At 45.8% G+C, this 17095-nt stretch overlaps 1 long non-coding RNA gene across 1 annotated transcript in view; it reads left to right on the top strand.

Moving 5' to 3' along the window:
• Positions 1 to 16790, top strand: part of LOC133769757 (uncharacterized) — a 46509-nt gene extending 29719 nt beyond the window's left edge. Inside the window, exons 3-5 of the long non-coding RNA XR_009867235.1 lie at positions 10972 to 11055; positions 16460 to 16619; positions 16710 to 16790. This is a non-coding gene — a long non-coding RNA (uncharacterized LOC133769757). The remainder of the gene's footprint in view (positions 1 to 10971; positions 11056 to 16459; positions 16620 to 16709) is intronic.
• Positions 16791 to 17095: the final 305 nt, after the last annotated feature.

Raw genomic sequence — 17095 nt, 5'->3', positions numbered from 1 at the left:
ATACACTTTCTATATTGATGGGTGGGAATCTGAGGTCTTTACCACTGTTTTTTCCATGTAGAAATAAAACATGCCTTCTCACATATCTTTTCATATGAACTTCTGTGAAGTTGTAGTTTCTTTGTGTAGCTTCTCAATACAGATTCAGTGTTATTGAATGCCATTGTGTCTGCAGTTTCCATCTCTATTTTATGACTGCTTTCTGAGCAGAATTATTTATTTATGGATTTTTCATTTGGTGTTTGCCACTTTACTGATTTCTCAGTCAAATAACTTTCCAATTTGGTTCTTTTGAGTCATCTAGGTAGATAACATTATCACATAAACAATAATCATTCTGTCTCCTTCCCAAATTATCGAATTTCCTTATTTTTCCTGTCTTATTGCAAAATGCTAGATTTTTAGAAAGCACTTAAAATACTCTTCATTAAGAATGTCTCCAATATTTCAGTAAAGTGTTGACCAGTTTTGGTTTTTAGACATATTTAACTTTCAATCTTCTATCCTGAACCTTTTGTTTGATGGTTTTGTTGTGTGTCTTCCCAGCCTGCTCTGCCTGGGATTGCACAAGGCTGACCCTTTTTACCCTCAAGAGTGTTCTATCTCTAAACTGACATCCCCCTTGGTACCTGTTGATGCTTCCTTCAAGTCTGAACACCCACAGTTCACAAGAAAGCTCTCCTCTAATTCTAAGACCAACACATTAAAAATTGGAACCAATCTTGTTTTACTTAGTAAATCATATGAAACCATCAGGCTATTTTCTGTTAACTAAAAGTTAGTGTCTTGCATAAGATCTTTTTTTTTTTTTTACATTTTAAGAAAATGCTAAACTATTTTCTCACATAGAAATTATCATTTCATTTGAATTTGCTGACTTTTTGCCAGTGAGAAGTAAAAATAACTGAGATTTTGCAAATGCCGTGCAAAAAGGATTGGTTCCATGGATTGAACCAGCTAGAACAATTTGTGAAAATAGACCGAGGGGGGGAAATAACAGCAACAGTTAGCAGTGGTGGTGGGGTTAAATCAGTTACTAGAATTGTGAGTGCCTTTACAGTGAGCCAGGTCTAGTAACTGTGAGGCCTTGAGCCTGTCTCTGTATCACCCTGAGCCCACATTACCTCTACCCTGAGGGGGTTTGCCTTGTGAGGATAATGTGAGAATCAGAGCTGAACTCTGCAAAGTATGTAGTTTGACACTTGGCATCTAGCAGGCACTTGCTGAGTGAGACTGTTGTGTCTGAAGGCAGGTGCACAGGCTGTGCTTGAGGTATAGAAATGGAGAGAAAACCCTTCTCTACTGTGAAGTTCTACATGGAGCTGACATCAACAGAATCTCAAGAAGTTTGCGATTGAATCAATAGGCAGTGTTGTTTGTAGGGTGCAATTGAACTGCCCCAAGACACTGGTCAAGGTTGTGGAGATTCTTTTTTTATTTTAATTTGACAGGTAGAGTTATAAACAGTGAGAGAGAGAGAGACAGAGAGAAAGGTCTTCCTTCCGTTGGTTCACCCCCCAAATGGCTGCTTCGAAGCCAGGAGCCAGGTGCCTCTTCCTGGTCTCTCATGTGTGTGCAGGGGCCCAAGCACCTGGGCCGTCCTCCACTGCCCTCCCAGGCCACAGCAGAGAGCTGGACTGGAAGAGGAGCAGCCAGGACTAGAACCCGGTGCCCATATGGGATGCCGGCGCCACAGGAGGAGGATTAACCAAGTGATCCACGGCGCTGCCCCGGTTGTGGAGATTCTTAGTGTCTTTCTTTCTGTCTGATATGACCCTTACCAAGATTATTACTGAGTTCCCTTGGACCCCACTTCCTGTCCCGCCCTGCTGGAACTTGAGTTGTGAATGCTTGGATCCAGGCTTCTCTGAGGAAGACTGGCGGGTCCGTACTTTGCTGGTACAGACAATTTAATCATTGTAGCTAAGCTCCTGGCATTTAAGAAACTCCGTCAGCACCACTTAAATGTTCTAAATTGCTAGCATCGAAGGCACCCTTGTTAGTATCAAACTTCAGTCTTAGTGAGGCAGAATAGGGCCTTTCTTCTATCATTCCCCAAAGGAAGATCGAGATCGCTATTTTTTTTTTTTTTAGCATGGTGGGAGGTATCAGTATTATTATTGTTTAAAATCAATTATGCTTTACTCCATATTTTTTTCTGTTGTTTATTTTATCTGTCCTGCTTTCCCAGAGGGGCAGAATTAAAGCCCCCATTTGGTTTTTATTAGTGTAATCATTTAATAGCTGTTCTATAATGCTTTACTTATTGTGTTAATTTTCTGAAGTTATATCCAGAGGCAGCTTCCTGGAAGACCACATTTAAAACAAATAGAAAAATTTAACTTGCTTCTTTTTTAATGGGTCCAGTTCCTACTTAGAGTTTCAGCTAAGATTATTGAGCACTATTGACTTACAAAGTCATTGAAAAAAATATAAATATAAGCAGTAGTTAGTATTTTAAATATATCTGGGGTGAGCCTAGGCATCTTGTTAACAGGATGATAGTACAGTACTAATCCTAGTATCTGTATGGACATCAGTTCATGACATCGGTGCTCTGGATTTGCTTTGAACAAATCAGAGGTGTGGGTGTGGCTATTGGGATGTATCCCTATCAGCCACTACCGCTCTGTTGCATGGGGACTATGCTGTGGGTCCCAGGGTTCATTGTCTGATTGTTGTTGGCTGTTTTAATGGGGATATATCCCATGTCGACTTTGGTATTGAAAGGACTAGTTCTCAACTTGAAATGGGGCTTCACAGCAGAGCATAGTGACGAACTAAACTACCTGAAGGATAAAACAAATGTTTATTTGTTTATTTGAAGGGCAGAAAGAGAAATACAGATGGATAGATGATAGGTTGATAGACAGATTGAGCTCTTATCTGCTGGTTTACTCCCTGTTTGTCCTCAGTGGCCCCCTGATGGGGCAGAAGCTAGAAGCTCAGTCTAGGTCTCCCACATGGGTAGCAAGGACCCAGTTTCTTGAGTCATCGCTGCTGCCTTCTAGGCCTACATTAGCAGGAAGCTGGAGTCAGGAGCAGAGCTGGGCATCCAACGCAGGTACTCTGATGCAGCATGCCAGCATCCTAACCAGCGTCTTGACCAGTAAGCCACATGCCCATCCCCAGAGGACACCTGTGATAAATGTCATCTGTCAGACCCAGTGCTCGGTTGCATCCTGAAGGAGAAGGGTGAACTGAAATGCAAATACCTCGGCTCAGCTGTGAGTGTCACGGACTCTAGACCTACCCGCAACACAACGGTAGCTGCGAGGCCTCTGGGTTTGTTTTCTCCTCAGTAAAACCAGGAGTTGGGAGAGAGTCCCTCTCAGTTTTGCACTTCCTGCAGTGTTCAGTGAGTGAGCGGTCGCTGTGTCACGCACTGAAGAGGTCTTCAGCAGTGACCAGGATTAGAGTGTTTCATGTTCCGTGTGCAGATTCTGGAGACAGGCGTGGTACTTGCCAAAACTTCCCTCCAGTTGAGTGTCCCTTACATTAAATGCTTAGGAACAGAGGGGATTTGGATCTTGGACTACATGAAAACATACACAGAGGTTTCTTGTAGAGGGGACCCAAGTCTAAATATGAGATAATTTATTCATTTATTTGTTTCATGCATACCTTATGCATCAGTATAATTCAGCACACCTGCTGTTTGTGACCTGTCACATGAGGTAAAGTGTGGAAATTTACCCTTTGGCCACATGTTTTGGATTTGGATGAATTTTGGGTTTTAAAATTTTGAATTAGGGATAGTCAGCCTATAATGAACTAGCATTTAATGTGAGACTTCAGTAAAATCCTAGTTTGAGATCCGTTATTTATAACAATGGCTGAGAAAGGAGTGAAGAGAATGCTAGGAAACAAATCGTGGGGACCAACCGTGTGACCCTGAGCCAGTCACTCTATCTCTGCTTTTCTCCTCTGGAGAAGACTCAGCCTCTAACAGGGAAAGTCAGTGACCTTTTCAAACTGCCAGCCACGGAGATGTTCAGCTGCATCAGGTGCCCTGAGCAGGTACAGCCCGTTACCTATGATTTAAAGCTCAGGAGGAAGAAATGGACGAGGTTTCCATGGGGATGGGCCGAAAAGGAGAGGAAGGGCAGGGGGACTGAGGTTTGCCTGGTAATTTTATTCAGAGAAGGAAATGAGGTCTAGTATAATTGCCTGTTATTCAGGTACAGAATGTATCAGATGTGGTGTTTAAATCTGTTCAATGCCCAGTTCTTAGCACAGGGCACCACCTACTTTGGCTATTTCTATTTCCTGCCCATAGTGGTGATGTTTTAAACCTTTAGCTCTGGGCAGTGCCACTGGAAAAGGTAATGGAAGGCAACAGTCTATTTGAAAGGAGGAGAGAAGGGGTCCATTTCCGTGGAAGTACTTTTAAGGCCCTTCCAGGAAGGGTATGAGAAATGATAACAAAGTTTAAAAGAAAGAATCTTAGATTTGATCTTTCTTCTGCAATGGAATTTGGTATATAATTTTTCAAGTACTAAGCCACAACATCTATTGCATGGACCCAGATGCCTTCATTTGCATCTTGGGGCTTCTATTTCATCTTTTTCCCAAAAAAAAGCTAACGTGGTGGGTGTTTGGTGTAGTGGTTAAGATGCCAACTGGGATGCCTGCATCCCATGTTGGAGCATCTGTGTTCACGCCCTGCAGCCACTCCTGATTCCAGCTTGTTGCTAACACAGACCCTGGGAAGCAGTGGTGATAGACTGGGTTGAGTTTTTGACACCCGCAAGGAAGACCTGGATCGTGTTCCCAGCTCCTGGCCAGCCCTGACTGTTCTTCGCACGTGGGGAGTGAACCAGTAGATGAGAGATCTCTGTCTCTGTCTTTCAAATAAAATGAATTAACAAATAATTTTAAAAATGGCTTCTCCCTACAGGGCCATCATCAGATACATTTAAAAAGTGAAAAAAAAAAAGATTAATAAACTATTAAGGTGATTTTCTAGAGAGATTAAAGCACAGAGCATTCACTAGTCAGCTCCCATTAAAAACTACAGCAGCACAGGATAGGTAAGATTAAGAGCTGGATTTAAATCATATAAGGGCCAGCACCTAATTAGGAAATCTGTAACATTGATTTGATAAAGGAAAACTTAATCAAGGTGTGATTGTAATTTTCCCTCCAGTTGCTGCTGGGGATTTTACTGGGAATGTATCCTATGTGGACTCTGTTCACAGGACTGATTTTTTTTCTTTTTTTTTTTTGACAGACAGAATGGACAGTGAGAGAGAGAGACAGAGAGAAAGGTCTTCCTTTTCCGTTGGTTCACCCCCCAATGGCCGCTGCAGCCGGCACATCTCGCTGATCCGAAGCCAGGAGCCAGGTACTTCTCCTGGTCTCCCATGTGGGTGCAGGGCCCAAGGACCTGGGCCATCCTCCACTGCATTCCCAGGCCATAGCAGAGAGCTGGCCTGGAAGAGGAGCAACCGGGACAGAATCCGGTGCCCTGACCGGGACTAGAACCCAGTGTGCCGGCGCCACAGGTGGAGGATTAGCCTATTGAGCCACGGCGCCGGCCAGGACTGATTCTTAAATTAGAATGGGGCATCACAGCAGAGCACAGGGAGGAACCAACCGCCTTGCAGGGGAACAAAGGAGACTCTTAGCTAGCAGCAAATGTGACAGATTGAAGTTCAAGATCTCATTGTGTTTCTCCTTCCCTGTTTATACCCGGAATCGTTCACATGTTGTATGTGTGGTGTTAGACTCTTAGCTTCTTGAGGGAAGATGATGGGTATTCTTCCTTTTTGTAGGGGGTTTCCAATGGTCATCCCATGACTCCTAGCAGATAATAGATTTCCATAAAGTGTCTATGAAATAGCAGAACCAATGCACATTGGGAATCTGGAAACCATTGTTGGTGAACTTTGGCCCTGCTGTGCCATCACCTCTCCGGGTCCAGATGGATTTGCCCCTTGGGTACCACCGAGGCGCCTGAGAGAGTTGGTCCAGGCTGGATCTGGCCAGTGTTCATTTGACTTTTAAAACCTGAGACACTTCAATTTCACACAATGATAGGAAGTTCTCGATTGCTTTCAGACATCTGAAGCTGTGGCACTGCTTGGCCCATGACCGCATGTGGTGGCAATTAGTAGCTATCCCGTCAGACTGGGCTCCTTCAGAATCTGCCACCAGGAGGAAGCAGGACAGGAGGGCCCTGGCGTTCGGCTGCGTTCTGCACGAGATGGACGAGCCCCTTGCGTTTGACTGCAGGCTGAGTCCACTGTCTTATTGACGGAGGTGCAGCCTCAGGGTTCGGCGTGCGTTTCTGTCATTGCTCGGTAGGAATGAGTTGAGGAGCTAAGTGCGAGCTTTTGTTTTCTCCGGCCCCGTGGAAAGAGGCAGCGAAGCTCTGAGCACTAGGCCTGCGGTGACTGCACTGCACATTCCCACCTCTTCAGTGTGGCTCCAGCGGGAATTGAGCAGGATCCAGGCACTAAATAACCCTAATGACATCAAGTAGGAACTCTTTGGGGAGCTGTTTGGGAGTTTGTCAGAGCATATTAAAATACAATACATTCCCATAATCAAAAAAGGCTCATCAGTCCATCTGTCTATACATTCTTTTCTGATACTAAATTTGTCCAGGGACTTTTCAAAATTACATCACCTATCCATGCCCCTTCCTTAGTGAATAAAAATGTGGAAAGAATGGAAGCCAAATCAGAATAATGCACATTGGTGGAAGTCCTGTAATTGAAATCATTATTGCTTAAGACACCATTGCTTTCATCAGCCCTATCATAAATCAATGCTTTTCACAAGTGAAGGTTTAAAATAAAGTGCTGTTAAACAAATTGAGCCACTTAACAGGCATGATGCAATTGGGAAGCTACTGAAAATGGATAAAAAAAAAAGTGCTTTCTGAATAGATACACTGGTTCTAGCATTTTATCTTCCATTTAATTTAAAAACATATATTACCTGGTCCTTTCTTAAAAATTACATATTGGAGGTCTATAATGGCCACGTCTTTAACCCATTAAAAAAATTTACTCCCAGGAACAGTTAATATTTGATGTTTAATTGCCTTTTTTTGTTGGAGAGGAAAAAAGAAATCTCTTTCTTTCTTGATTTTTCAAAAGTCATCATGTGAGCTATAAACATGGAGAGGAGTAATTGATTTTCAAACATTCAATTGCACAAAAATGAGGTGTGTTTAAAAAAGCCTGGGGCAGGGCTTGTGGCTCATCAGGTTAAGTCACAACTTAGAATGCCCACATCTCCTATTGGAATGCAGGTTTGAGTCCTGACTGCTCTGCTTCTGATCCAACTTCTTGCTAATGCATCCCAGGAAGCAGCAGATAATGGCTCAGGTCTCGGGCCCCTGCCCCCAACATGGGAAATCCAAGATGAAGTCCCCAGCTCCTGGCTTCAGCCTGAGCCAACCCTGGCTGTTGTGGTCACTTGGGGGAGTGAACCAGCAAGCAGAAGATCTCTCTTTCTTTCTTTTTTACTTATTTAGATTTATTTTATTTATTTAAAAGGTAGAGTTACAGAGAGAGGTAGAGTCAGAGAGAGAGAGAGGTCCTCCATCCGCTGGTTCACTCCCCAAATGGCCGCAATGGTCAGAGCTGCACTGATCCAAAGCCAGGAGCCAGGAGCTTCTTCTGGGTCTCCCACATGGGTGCAGGGGCTCAAGGACTTGGGCCATCCTCTACTGCTTTCCCAGGCCATAGCAGAGAGCTGGATCAGAAGTGGAGCAGCCAGGACTAGAACTGGTGCCCATATAAGATGCTGGCACTTCAGGCCAGGGCGTTAACCAGCTGTGCCACAGCACCAGCCCCGGTCTCTCTTTCTTTCTCTATCTCTCCATCTCCTTCCCTCTCAGTGGCTCTACTTTTCAAGTAGAAATTAACAAATAAAACATTTGTTTTGTTTTGTTTTGTTTTAAGCCTCTGCAAGGCTTAACTGGCCAGGCAACTGAGGTCTGGAGAGGTTAATTCCCTTCATGGGGTTACATGGTGGTAAGTGTTGCAGAATGAGTCTTCTAGGTGTGCTTCATACCAGGGTGGGGGGGTGTCAGGGGAGTCAGGGCAGAACGCCATGCCAAGCTCCCTGCTTCGGAGCAATGGATGCCTTCCAGACATTCAGCCAGCACCAGATCTGAGTCAACAGCAATGCCACACATGGGGAAAGGGCATGACCACGATTGCAGCCTTTTCCATGTGTCCTCCACTGTCCGGGAGCCAGGACCTGCTAAGTCCTCAGAGGGTGTGGGATGAGTTGGGAGGTCAGACCTGGCGTCTGAAAGCACCACCCTGGCTGGCGCTGCGGCTCACTAGGCTAATCCTCTGCCTGCGGCGCTGGCACCCCGGGTTCTAGTCCCGGTCGGGGAGCCGGATTCTGTCCCGGTTGCTCCTCTTTCAGTCCAGCTCTCTGCTGTGGCCTGGGAAGGCAGTGGAGGATGGCCCAGGTCCTTGGGCCCTGCACCCGCATGGGAGACCAGGAGGAAGCACCTGGCTCCTGGCTTCGGATCAGTGCAGCACCGGCTGTAGCAGCCATTTGGGGGGTGAACCAACGGAAAAGGGAGACCTTTCTCTCTGTCTCTCTCTCTCACTGTCTAACTCTGCCTGTCAAAAAAAAAAAAAACAAAAAACCATCACCCATAGGGACTCCTCCTCACAAGCTTTACAAGAGACCCAGAGGGCAGGAAAAAGTGAGAAGTCTCCAGCTGGGCTCCTCAAGTTAGAAAATTTCGATTTCAGCTTTGTCAGTCTCCCAGTGCTTGCCCAGGCCATAAATTCACTCCCAGAGGCCAAAGTTTCCCTTTCTCTCCTGCTTTTCTTTGTTCCTCTCTTCCCAGTTATTCTTTGGTCTCTTCAAAAGCTGCACGAACCAACTGGCCCTCCAGAGAGATCCCCTCCGAGCTCAGGTGACATGCCTCATTGAGTTACACCTTCCCTGACTTGCGTCCGGACCTGGGCTGTGCCACTCGGTGCTGTTTTCCACCCCGTGAGAAAATATTTATCAACTGGCTTCCCCGGGTCTCCAAAGAGTGGGCCTGCCTGCACCGGCTCCCTGCCCAGGGTGAGCCATGAATCCCTGGCCCTGGTGGCGGAAAACTAGGACACTGCTCTTCCTCCTGCTACTTCTCTGAGCCAGGAGGCCACAAGGCCCGTGACTGCGGGCTGAGGGCTCTGAGAGGTGTGTTAGGATGCATTCATAATTTGCATAAGGGAGACTGGCTGATGCCACGGTTGACAGTATTCATGGAAAGCTTATTTCCCTACATTTGGAAACACAGTAGCTTGCTTGCACAAAAGTTTTCTTGTTGTTGTTGTTATTTAATTTTTTCCCCTTTCCTGCCTCTCTTTCTTCCCTTTTCTCCCCATTGTCTTTTTTCACTTTTTAAAAAATTCCCAGTTAATGTTTGTACTGTAAGCAGTGGTGAAACCAACAGGCTCACATTGCTGGGAGAGTATGTTGGCAAGACCCTTCGGGAAACTCATTGGGCAGTGCGTACCAAGGGCCATGAAACGTTTATGAGAGCTGTGCAATCATAGGGAAATGGGATATGCACTTCTCATGCTTGCGAGTACATAGGCGAATCTGCATGGTCGTAATGATAGGTTGCATCTGTCCACTTAATGTATGACAGGCCCCGTGGGTGAGCTCTGTGTTGCAGAGACTATTATTATTATATCTCCGTTCTGCAGATGAGAAAAGAGAGGCACAGGAAGATAAATTGAGATTTTGGCCCCATTCTGACTGCGGAGCTTGCACTGTTCACCTATAATTACTTGTTTTTCTCATAATGTGTGGTTCAATATAAGTGATAAACAAACATTAACAACTGAAGTCCCTCTACACCAAGGAACAAAGTTCAGACAAGCTATACTCCCATAATAACCACATGAAAAAAGTAAACAGGAAAGCTTAGGCCGAGAGAAAATACCAAACTCGCAAAGGCTTGTATGCATCCTGTTAGTAAAATGACAGGCAGCTATCTGAAACAACACCTACACTTTGGAAGGTCTTTCCTCTAGATCGGAACGAGACCCCATATGAGAATCTTTTACTAAGAGAATCCAGTTAATGTTATTCTGTTGACTTTTATGGATGGTGCAAGAGAACAAGTCTTGCCTGTATTTGCAAAATACTTTGAGATAGCTTTATCTGAATTCACATGAGACTTTTCTTGGGGCCTAGACCGGTGTGTCTTCATGTATATTGTGTAAGAACATAGCTGAAAGTATGAATGGAATCTGTCGTCCCTTCCTCTCGCTCGAAATGCACATGCATTAACAACATTTTGCTGAGTATTTGTTTACTTTTATCCAGGGATCTTTGAAATGTTCTAGGCTCATTGCTGTATTGAAGGTTTAAAACTGCGTTTTCTGTTTGGACTTGCAGATTTTTTTTTTAATGTACCTCAGTTGAGGGACACCCTTTTCCTGTATTTCAAACATTGACACAATTTCTTTCTTTCTTTTAAAAGTCTTTATTTTATTTATTTGAAAGGGAAAGTTTACAGTGAGGCAGAGAGAGAGAGAGAGAGAGAGAGAGAGAGAGAGAGAGAGAGAGAGAGAGTGTCTTTCATCCTCTGGTTTACTCCCTAAAAGATCGCAACGACTGGAGCTGGAGCATTCCAAAGCCAGGAGCCAGGAGCTTCTTCCAGGTCTCCCACATGAGTGCAGGGGCCCAAGGACTTGGGCCATCTTCTACTGCTTTCACAGGCCATAGCAGAGAGCTGGATGGGAAGTGAAGCAGCTAGGACTCGAACCAGAGCCTGTATGGGATGCAGGCACTGCAGGTAGCAGCTTTACCTGCTACACCACAGCGCTGGTCCTGACACGGTTGCTTGAGTGTTGTCCACGCCCGAATAACTAAGACTTGCTTGTCGAGGAGAGCAGCTATTTGGTTTCAGGGCTTTCATATGACACTGTACATTATGAACACTTGTATTCAGATACATGGCTAACAGTTGCCTTTTCGGTTTTCCAGGTTAGAGTGAACAAATGCGCAGTACACATTACCAGGACTCAAAGGTTGTGCCTGAATCTACAGCAAAGAGGAAACCTTCACAAGGTGAGTGGCAGCATTATGAATGGCTCCTCCTTCCACGTGGCACGGATGTGCTCTCAGGAAACACATGTGTTAGGTGGACATGAGAAATGGGTGGATGATGCCCTTGGGGGAGATTCCACGAGGACTCTTACATGCTGATGTTTGGAAGAACTCGGACATCCTCTTGCCACTGTCAGCCAGGCTGCTAACAAGATTACAGCCACGGCATGATCTCCTTCTGTGAAATATTTTCCTCATCAGGAAGAGGGAAGTTATTTTTTCCATTTCTGCTTTCCAAAACTGAAAACTTCAATTTTGCACATTCTGTACCTCCTCTTCAGGACTGGGCCACGGAAGATGGAAACACCATGTTAGAGGTCGTTGGTCCGTTTACCCCAGGAACTACTCCCCAGCAGCGGTCCCTTCCTGAGTTACAGGAGACGGCAGAACTACGGGCCTTCATGCATCTGGCCAATTATGCAATGCCCAGTCACAGGGGGAAATTCCTCCTTCACCTCAGCTGGTGAACACGTATGCCCTGGAGCTCAGGACGGACATGCCTTGTAACTTTTTAACCTAGTTAGTGCAACTGCCAATATTATTCCTATTCATATAAATGTCTAATCCTTTCTTGAATCTAGCTAGACTATTTGCCTCAATAATATCCTGCGGCAATGAATTCCACAGGTAGATTATATGCTGCTTTAAGAAGTATTTCCTTTTATTTGTTTTAAATTTGTTGCCTTTTAACATCACAAGATGGCCCTTGTTCTTGCATTGAGTGGCACAAGAAACAGCCACTTCAGACTGAACTTTCCTTCTCCCAGTCACTTTCTTCACTATTGTTTCATCCCAGTTTTCTTCATCGATTGGGTATCCTGGCAGTGGATCAGTCCCAGAGGCTGGGTCCGTCTTGGTGGACCAAAGCCCAAGATTGGTCAGCTCCACTCTGGTGAGAACCTTCCTTGGCTGGGTCACCTCGTGACAGCTGGTACCACAGCAGGGACAAGTACATGAGAGAGAGGCCACACGTGAGACAGGAAGTCAGAAGGAGGAGGGACCAATCTGCTCTCTCGTGCAGACCCTCTTGAGAGAACTAACCAGGGTTCCAGGAGAATTGCACTAATTTCTTCTGAGAACAGCATTTCCAATGACCTTGCATCAAGTCTCACTTCTTAAAAGTTGCACCATCTCTTAATACCACCACACTGAGGACCAAACTTCCGAATACGTGAATCCATTAGGGACAAACTGCACGCAAATCATGGAAGGAACCTGTGATTTTGACTAAGTGAGATGATTGAAGTACGCGTTCTCATACTATTTCAAACAACAGTAGGCTTGGGGAAAAAAGCTGTACTTGATATTCAATGTCATTTATTGGACAGATAATACTTATTATGTGCTTATTTATTGGACACCTACTATGTTCTAAATCTGGAAAGCCAATCTTGAATGAGACTAGGTTTTTGTTTTGAAAGCCTAATATGTGGAGAGAGAAGCAGGCAATAAAAGGATAAATACACACCCGAACAATGGAATTTCAGATGGTATTGAGTATTAAGAGTGACCAGGACAGGACGGCAGGAGCCGCTTGAGATTGCATGGGCAGAAGTGGCCCTCCTAAAAGGTGACAGCTGTGATTGGTGGCTAAGGGGTCAGTTATGTGAAACTTCTGTGAAGGTGAACTCCTGCTTGCAGAATAATGCCCACAGTAGTCAAGGCTCACTCCTATGTGTTCAGCGTGTGGCTGAATCAGCATTGAGAATCACACAGTGAGTGACTCAGTTGATCCAGGAGAAATTTGTCCAAAGACTCCTGGAGTGGGGCTGGTGCTGTGGTGTAGTGGGTAAAGCTGCCGCCTGCAGTGCCGGCATTCCATATGGGTGCCGGTTCGAGACCTGGCTGCTCTACTTCCAATCGAGCTCTATGCTATGGCCTGGGAAAGCAGTAGAAGATGGCCCAAGTCCTTGGGCCCCTGCACCCGCATGGGAGACCCAGAGGAACTCTTCACGCCTGGCTTCAGATCCAAGCAGCTCCGGCAGTTGCAGCCAATTGGGGAGTGAATCAGAGGATGGAAGACCTCTCTCTCTCTCTCTCTCTCTCTCTCTCTCTCTCTGCCTTTCCTTCTGTGTGTAACTCTGACTTTCAAATAAATAAATAATAAATCTTAAAAAAAAAAGACTCCTGGAGTAAGAAAAGCAGAGGATTTAGGCAACTAGTAAGACTTGAGTTTCAAGACCTGAACTTGTATCCAACTAACCAGCTAGGTGACCTTGGGATATCATTCAGAGTGGCCTTTTTAGAATGAGAGCCAAGTTTCCTTGTTGTGAAGGTTTTGGAGATCAGAGGCAAAGTTACGTAGAAGTTCTCTATAAACTGTCAAATGGTGTAGAGATGTTGGTCATTCCTGTAGGAATCAGCATGCTTTGGTCTTTCACGCTTTCCTCTTGTCCTCCCTTACTTTCTCTGATTGCTACTTTATTCCTTTCTAAAGCCCACATTGGCAGCCAAGGTACTGTACTCGTTGCCACAGAGGTGGCTTAAGCTGAGTGGATTTACCTTGCTGAAATTCTTGTGTGTTTCTTAAGGACCTTAAAAATGGAATCATGCAGAACTGTTGCTTTGTGATATAGGAGCTGGAAGTGGTTTTCAAGCAGTGATGGTTTGCTTTGATTTTGTGGATTGCTAAATCTCCTGGGGTCAGGCTAACCTCTACCCATAAAGACAAAGTCCTCGCCTGCACTTCCCAGACCCGGAGGCCTGGCTGAGCCGGCCTGAGTACCGCACTGTGGTGCAGTGGGTGCATACTATTTCCTGACACTGCCTCTTGCTCTTCCTTTTAATTGCCCCATCATGCACCTTTTTTCCTGTTTAGGCCATTTGGAGCAGAGGCGTGTGCAGCTCTGCATAATGATGTATTGTAAAGACATTTCAAGGCATAAATTATCAGGATTGTTTACATGCATGGCTCCAATTTATTGGCACTTGTGTAGGCCTTGGTTTTATGATGTTGCTGCCAGCCAGGCTTCTTCTGGGTAAAACTCTGAAATTGGAGAAGCTGCCTTTTGCCAGGCCTCACCAGCACTTCCTCTGCCTTGTTCCTGCCCTTTCAACACCTCCCTCCTTTCCCATCCCCGGAAAGCACTGTGAAGATGTCAGAGCTTTTGCCCCTTCACGTGAGGACATATCGTGGGTCCTCTCCAGACCTGCCTCCAGCAAAGGTGAGACGCACAGAATAAATCTTCAATGATATAATTTTAGAACGGTGGCAACTGGAAGGGTGGCTATTTTTGGCTGTGGGGCTTTCTCCTTGACCTGAGATGATACTGCTCTGCCTGCTGCTGGTGTGGCCAGCCAATCCTTTTAGCAACGTGCTTGCCATTCCTGGGGGGTGGCTTCTTCATTCCTCTGCCCAGCAGCACTCTGCTCACCCAGAATTCTGTGCGTTTGTGCAAGGTCAAGGATCTGTTGACATGCACCCACCTGGGCTTGTCCCAGGCTGACATTCCATGGTAATGTTCCAGGCCACCTCGAGGGGCAACACAGATGGATTATGCCCTTCCACACAGAGGGTGGGGGAAACGGCTGGTCTGGCGACTGCAGGTCCCTGCTCCTCTGAGCTCTGTCAGTTGCTCAGCAACGGCCCTCTGAGTCACCCCCTCTCTGAGCTGGGTGATCTGCAGGCCCCAGGGTCTCAGCATTCCCACCTACACTGCCTCGACTGAAGCTGCACCCTCACTGTGATTCCTCTGGCCACCCTGCTCGCTGCCTTCCCACTCAGGCTCCTGACACAGCTGCCGTCTGCAGACCCCTGTGCTGGCCAGGCAAGTGAGTGGGAGCTCCTGCAGCAGATGGGCGGAACAGCTACAAGAAGACCTGAAGGTGGCCAAAAATAACAGTGCTCTCCAGATGAGGGTGATTAGAGCCAAGATCATCACTGGGTAGGGGATCTTGTTCTTCCTTTTACAACCTAGAAAGGGTGCAGAGACTGGAAGATCACTCAGGAAGAAAGACTAAGGTCAGGAAAGAGTGGAAAAAATGATAACTGCTTTTGAAAAAAAAAAAAGGAATTGGGTTTCTTTATGTCCAAAGAGAGAAAACAGAGGCCTTTTATAGGAGTGGGGAGCTCCCAGACTCTCTGGATGGTAGCTCTCTTCTACAATTCCCCTAGCCATAGAAAAATGGGAGCATTCTGGATTTGGGGAGAGAAAGAGAGAGAGAGAGAGAGCGAGCTCGGACTAGAAGTTATGATAAAAAGGGAGAGAAAGATCAAGAGACAATGTTGCCTTCTCTTATCTGCTGTTTGAGCAAACTTTATGGATATTTATTGAGAACCAATGATGTCTGATCCAGTTATCCATTTCTGCCTGATAAATAACTCTAAAATTTACTACCATAAAGCCACAGCAAGCATTTTATCTTTATCTCTCAGGGCTCTGAGTGGGGACTGGCTGGTTCTCATGCAGCTGGTCTTTCACCACCATGGGGTTGGTGGTGGCCGAGGCTGGAGCCCTCTCTAAAGCCTCCTTGATCACATGTCTGATGGCTGATGCTGGCATCGTGGCAACCTTAGCAGAGGCTGTCAGCTGGAACACCTGCTCAGGGTCTTCCACACAGCGTCTCATCCTCATGCTCCTTACATGGCCACTCAGGACACCAAAGATGAGTCTCCGAAGAGAACAAGGTAGAAGCTGAATTTTCTGTTTTGTCCCAGCTGAGTCACATGCTCTGTGGGTCACTGAAGCTCTTCTGGATGCGAGGAGTGCCACCATGGCCCATCCTGTGTCAGCTGCTCCCGACCTCCTAATCACCCTGAAGTAATCCAAGTCAATTAAGTATTCAGTGATAACTAATGCAGTAGCCGTTTGCCAGGTGAGTGAGGAGATGGACGAGTGTCTACCTGCGTGTGTGAGGTCACAGGCAGGAGACAGTCAGGAAGACCTGTGGCCACGTATCATTTGGAGAGCATCAGAGATACATAGGACAACAGTGGTCAACATTCCTTGACCTTGGAGAGAGTGATCTTGCCTGCTTACTGCTTGTTGTAAGTCCATGAGTTTGTTCCTGCTAACTTACATTTTTCACTACCTGTCTTCTCTTCCCTTGTCTCACCAGGGTCCTGCCACTTGTCCTTGCTTTCGGTTACATTTTTCTGCTGTGGCTCTAAAACTCTTCTCCTTCCCTTAATGTCATTGGCCGTGTCTTTGTCCTTTCTACGAAGGAAATGGTCTGACCTTCTTTTCCCCTTCCCTACTTATTTGCTACTCCATGGCCATTTTTGCCACAAAGGTGAATTTCCCTCTGCCCTTCCTTGTTTCATTCCTCAGTTGCTTGTTTGCAGTAAGTGTTCCTGTGCCCTCTCAAGTCATCGCTCACATGTCATGTGACTCCTGCCCTTCTTCTCTGCCCTGACTTGTCTCAGCCTAGGAGCCAGCGCCCAGCACAGCACCACAGGACTGAAGGCATGACCCACCATGCCTAGAATCTCCACCAGGGACACCATTCACCTCTTTGTGGTGAGATCTGCTGCAGCCCGGGGACTTTCAGGTTGAGTTTGCTGATCAGATGCTCAGCTCTTTCTGGTAAGTGTTTTCTACATTGCGTTATCCCTGGAACTGCTCTTCTCTTCACCTGAGCCCTCAGTTGACAGCCCTTTTTCATTTCCCATTCAGATTTAGGCCCTACTTCTCCTCTTACTACAAAAGAAATGTGTGTCTGCTATAGACAAATTTCTAGCACATAGAGAAATAGAAAAGAAGCACTGAAGATAAACATGTAAGTAATGCCTAGATGCGGATCGTTCTCATCTTTTTTCTCTATGTTTATGATTATTTTATGTAAAAAAGTAGCATCACTACTTAGGTAATCCATTTGACCTCCAAACCACTTACTGTTTCGTAGAACAGGTTTTCTGTAACTTTTGTCCCTGATCCCAGTTGATTGGAACAGGGCTGTTGTATGGCCTGGGTTAGTTCCTGTTCTTTCCTTGGGAGTAAATGTGATGTTCTCTGGGTCTGGGACTACATTATCACACCGAGGTGGGATTAGAGTTTGCACC

Source organism: Lepus europaeus, chromosome 11 (genome assembly GCF_033115175.1).
Source record: "Lepus europaeus isolate LE1 chromosome 11, mLepTim1.pri, whole genome shotgun sequence".
Classification (NCBI taxonomy): Eukaryota; Metazoa; Chordata; class Mammalia; order Lagomorpha; family Leporidae; genus Lepus; species Lepus europaeus.
Note: the sequence above shows the minus strand (reverse complement) of the source record. Positions and strands in the feature narration are given on the sequence as shown.